The sequence below is a fragment of the Salmo trutta genome, chromosome 35 (genome assembly GCF_901001165.1).
Source record: "Salmo trutta chromosome 35, fSalTru1.1, whole genome shotgun sequence".
In the NCBI taxonomy this organism is placed as follows: domain Eukaryota; kingdom Metazoa; phylum Chordata; class Actinopteri; order Salmoniformes; family Salmonidae; genus Salmo; species Salmo trutta.
In genome coordinates this window covers 30,065,945-30,071,948 of record NC_042991.1, presented here as the reverse complement: position 1 = coordinate 30,071,948, position 6,004 = coordinate 30,065,945, and positions in this window count along the sequence as shown.

Genomic DNA, 6,004 nt, shown 5'->3' with positions numbered 1-6,004 from the left:
TGCTGCTTTACAGAAGAATGGGTTGTGAGAATTGAGTGGCATATGTCATTAAGAGAGAGAGTGAGTGATGTACAATGTGAAACCGTGCAGATGTGCGTTCTTCTACAGCTAAACTAGATATAATATTGGCAACGACGCCAGCACTATTCCTCGCCGTGCCTGGTGAACCAGAGGGACAGAGGATTTTCAGAGCGCTTGGATCGGCTCCAACATTCTGCTGCAGTCAGCCTCCTACTGAACCACTTTTCCGGGAAAGAGCGATTGCTCCTCCCGACGCTACCGGCTACAGAAAAAACATCAATGGCCGGGTGAGTCCATTCAAAGCTACGTGGCTAATCTGAGGGTATCTATTGGACACTTCAGGACGAGGTCAGATGATAGAGGGGACGTTATGTGAAAAGACAATGCGGAAGAAACAGCTTTTGGAATCAAATAATTTACAACTTGATGGAGCTATTCAAATAGTATTCCAGCTTGAAGCGGCGTTGAAATGCTCTACAATGCTGAGAGACACTCGGCCCCCAGCCATTCACACAGCAGCTTCAGCCCGAGCATGCGCACTACAACGATCACGCGCTGTGCACGCACTCCTACATAGATAGCTGCATGGACACAGACACCGGCATGCCCGTGCAGCAGGCACACAGATAAACAAACAGAAATAGCTGTGGCAACTGTGGGGCTAGCTCTCACAATTCAAGGGCTTCAAACTGCCCAGCCCGTGGGAAAATATGCAACTGTTCAAAATACAATCACTTCGCAAAAGTGTGTGGTCCTGCCCCAGCTTTTAGCCCCACTCAGAACAGGCCCTTAGTTTCATCTCACTCTCAACATGAACACACTGAAATCCAAACCGCCTCCACCAACTATGTGTCATTCAAGACATATACTGTCCAGCTGGGCGAGGTGGGTTTGCCTTTGCTACTGGATACTAGCGCTGCGGTGTCGTTGCTCAACCTTGCCACTTACAAGTTTTTCAGTCACCTACCACTCCAACAGCCCTCCACTGCCCTGTGTGGGTATGGTAGATCCAAGATAGACGTTGCCGGTACCCTTCAGGTCCCAAGCATCTGCCATCATTCACGTTTCAAAATGGGGTGCCAACCTCCTGGGCCTCGACCGCTTCACAGGCTATGGGTTCACACTGAAAGATGACAGTGGGTTGGCTATCCACCAAGTTACCTGCACATGGCAACAGAATTGGCCAACTCAAACTTGGTCATTGCAATCAAAAAGTCAGGTGGAATACAGACCTGTGTGGATCTCTGTGCTGTGAACAAGGCTGTTGTCCCGGATAAGTAACTCTTGCCTACAGCTGAGGAGCTGACCACACAATTTCATGGCTCCAGGGTCTTCACGAAGCTCGACCTGCGTCAGGGTTATCTTCAGGTGCCCTTTCACCCAGCCAGCAGAGACCTCACGGCCTTTGTCACACATGCTGGCATGTTCAGATACACACTCACGCCTTTTAGACTTAGCTCCGTTAGGTGTCTTAGTCAACCTCCAGGTTAATGGACTGAACTGGCTGGTTTGGAGAGTCATTGTTTACCTCTTCTGTTAAGGGGTTAATGTTTCTTTCAGGTATCACTCTAGGTTCTTGCCCTATGGACATTTTTATATATGGTACCAGTCCCTGGTTTTGGAAAGGGGGGGGTGTAATGTATGGTACGACGTGCTGTACGTTATGGTTTACGACAGTGTGCTGCTTTACGGATAAATGGGTTGTGAGAATGAGTGGCACGTGTCATTAAACGAGAGAGTGATATACAGTGCCTTGCAAAAGTATTCATCCCCCTTGGCGTTTTTCCTATTTTGTTGTATTACAAGCTGTAATTTAAATTGATTTTTATTTGGATTTCATGTAATGGACAAACACAAAATAGTCCAAATTGGTGAAGTGAAATGAAAAAAATAACTTGTTTCAAAATATTCAAAAACATCAAAAACCGAAAAGTGGTGCGTACATACACCCCCTTTGCTATGAAGCCCCTAAATAAGATCTGGTGCAACCAATTACCTTCAGAAGTCACATAATTAGTTAAATAAAGTCTACCTGTGTGCATTCTAAGTGTCACATGATCTGTCACATGATCTCAGTGTATGTATACACCTGTTCTGAAAGGCCCCAGAGTCTGCAACACCATTAAGCAAGGGGCACCACCAAGCAAGCGGCCATGAAGACCAAGGAGCTCTCCAAACAAACAGGTCAGGGACAAAGTTGTGGAGAAGTACAGATCAGGGTTGGGTTATAAAAAAATATCCCAAACTTTGAACATCGCACGGAGCACAATTTAAATCCATTATTAAAACATGGAAAGAATATGGCACCACAACAAACCTGCCAAGAGAGGGCCGCCCACCAAAACTCACGGACCAGGCAAGGAGGTTATTAATCAGAGAGGCAACAAAGAGACCAAAGATAACCCTGAAGGAGCTGCAAAGCTCCACAGCGGAGATTGGAGTATCTGTCCATAGGACCACTTTAAGCCGTACACTCCACATAGCTGGGCTTTTACGGAAGAGTGGCCAGAAAAAAGCCATTGCTTAAAGAAAAAAATAAGCAAACACGTTTGGTGTTCACAAAAAGGCATGTAGGAGACTCCCCAAACATATGGAAGAAGGTACTTTGGTCAGATGAGACTAAAATTGAGCTTTTTGGCCGTCAAGGAAAACAATATGTCTGGCACAAACCCAACACCTCTCATCACCCCGAGAACATCATCCCCACAGTGAAGCATGGTGGTGGCAGCATCATGCTGTGGGGATGTTTGTCATCGGCAGGGACTGGGAAACTGGTCAGAATAGTCAAAGCCCACACCTCAATCCAATTGAGAATCTGTGGTATGACTTCAAGATTGCTGTACACCAGCGGAACCCATCCAACTTGAAGGAGCTGGAGCAGTTTTGCCTTGAAGAATGGGCAAAAATCCCAGTGGCTAGACGTGCCAAGCTTATAGAGACATACCCCAAGAGACTTGCAGTTGTAATTGCTGCAAAAGTTGGCTCTACAAAGTATTGACTTTTGGGGGGGTGAATAGGTATGCACGCTCAAGTTCTGTTTTTTTTGTCTTATTTCTTGTTTGTTTCACAAGAAAAAATATTTTGCATCTTCAAAGTGGTAGGCATGTTGTGTAAATCAAATGACACAAACCCCCCAAAAATCTATTTTAATTCCAGGTTGTAAGGCAACAAAATAGGAAAAATGCCAAGGGGGGTGAATACTTTCGCAAGTCACTATATAATGTGAAACCGTGCAGATGTGCGTTCTTCTACAGCTAAGCTAGATATAACAGGCAGCATACAATATTATGGGTCATTTAGAAAATGCCACCAGGGGTCATCAGAGTTTGTGGTTTTAAGAAAGTGATTGAGCCCAATGCTACTTCCTTGTAAAAATGCATGTAGATACAGTGGTGAAAAAAGTACCCAAAAGTCATACTTGAGTAAAAGTAAAGTCACCCAGAAAAATACTACTTGGGTAAAAGTCTAAAAGTATTTGTTTTTAAATATACTTAAGTATCAAAAGTTAAAATATAAAATATTTCCAATTCCTTATTGGAACACGGGTTGTATAAAGGGGACCAAGGCGCAGCGTGTAAAGTGGTCATATTTCCTTTTAATGATAACAATTTAACAAAAACGACAGCCAACAATTCTGTCAGGTACATAGACAAAACGGAAAACAACTACCCACAAAACCCAGGAAGAAAAACCCCTACTTAAATATGATCTCTAATCAGAGGCAACGAGGATCAGCTGCCTCCAATTAGAGATCAACCCAAACAATCCCAACATAGAATTAGAAAAACTAGAACTTAAACATAGAAATAGAAAACATAGAACAACCCCTGTCACGCCCTGATCTACTCTACTATAGAAAATAACATCTTACTAGGATCAGGACGTGACACTTATATTAAGCAAAATGGACAGCACTATTTTCTTGTTTTTTAAATGTACGTATAGCCAGGGGCACACTCCAACACTCAGACATAATTTACAAACGAAGCATGTATGTTCAGTGAGTCCATCAGATCAGAGGCAGTAGGGATGACCAGGGATGTTCTCTTGATAAGTGTGTGAATGGACCATTTTCCTGTCCTACAATGCATTCAAAATGTAACGATTACTTTTGGGTGTCAGGGAAAATGTATGAAGTAAAAAGTACATTGCTAAAGAAAATAAATGTAAAAGTAAAAGTTGTCAAAAATATAAATAGTAAAGTACAGATACCCCAAAAAACGACTTAAGTAATACTTTAAAGTATTTTTACTTAAGTACTTTACACCACTGTGTTGGTAGTGGTGTTGTTGTGTGTTTGTTCTGATGTTGTTTTGTTTGTTTGTTTATTTGTTGTTGGTGGTTTGTTTTGGGAGGAGGGGTGCTAGGAGGGGGAGGAACATGTTTCAAGTGTTACCACAACAGCAGTTGTGCAAAGTGTTCATGCCAACACAAATGAACGGCATAAAACATTTCAATTCAAAATGACGCCTACAACCCATGTTCAACCCTCGTCTGTATGGGACCAACAGTATGTCCCTTCTGTGTCCCTCTTTCTGAGCTCCCTGGTCTATTTTAAACGCTTAAGGTAGGCATAAACCTATTGTTAATATCGCCTAATCACTCATGTAATCATTGTTCATGCCTAAAGGAGTACCAGTAAATAAAACAGCTTTGTATCAGCACAAACTTGATCGCCTCTAGTTTTCAATTTTCCATAAAATCAACTGTGAAGTAAGTTAATAAACATTGATTTACTATGTATTTCTTTACATTTTTAGATTTAATTAAAATGATTTCTATCCCAGTTGATTTAGCCATTGAAGGTATATACGTGTGCACACTGAAGCACAGAGAGTCAGTTTTCTTTGACTACTTTTTCTCTTATCCTGCTTTTTAGAATGATGAATGCTATCTATGTAGCCTTAAATGTTTACTCAAAACATTTTCTGTACATAATAGTGTTCTGCAGTCCTGAGGTTACTCTTTTAAGGACTTATGCAACTTCACATTATGTTCGTCTGCCTGATTAAGTTATCTTCTCACTCTAGCCAATATCATCCCGCTGACTGAGTGCACTTCTGGGAATCCTGATCAAAGAGGTTCATAGATTTCTTTATGGAGGTGAAAGGGTGGACTATGGATCCGTCTCCGTCCATTCATACGTTAGTCACACACGATATGTCAGACACCACTGGCCTGATTTTAACGAAACTTGGGTAAATGATGCATCTTGCCATAGAGATCCGGCATTTACAAAATACCTTTGATTGGCCCAAGGGGGGCGCTATATTGATCAACTGAAATGTGTTTGTGTTACTGTTGCCTTATCTTAATGTACATATTAAAAGGCCTCTGTTTACACTTATGTCCATTATAAACGTGTACATATGATATTCAGTTGGAAAAATAGCATTCAGGGTCTTGTAGATAGAATTTCAGGGAAGTATAATTAAGCATACAGCAAACAAATGACTGAAATACAATTTTTTTCAATTACGTTTATCCATTCAACTAACCTATTTTGGTTGGTAGAGTAGATCATTCATATTAGTAGGCATGTTCTGAGTGACTTGCAGGCCACCAATCTCATCTGACCACATTAATCGATACAACACAAATATCAGAACAGGTGTAGAGTAAATCACATGTAACAATGATAAATAATGTGCTACAGTGCTTGAGCACCAGTGACAATGTTTAAAAAAATACACAAGTTTATTTTACAACCCCTTACTTCAATCACTTGTTTCTAAAGCATGAAAAACCTTAGTTTGTAAATAAAATGAAAATTATAATAATAAAAAAGCTAATCTAATACAATCAGAGAGTCCAATCAAGTCCAGTGCTGACTGACAAGTCTTGGGAGTGTTTGTGAAATGAGTTAGGCCTACCTTTGCCCTGCCACAAGGACTGCCTGAACTCTGGAACCAGGGCGGCACTCTGGCAGTACTGGATCTCTGAAAGAGGGTTGTGAGAACTATAAAAGCAGATAGCCAAAGCA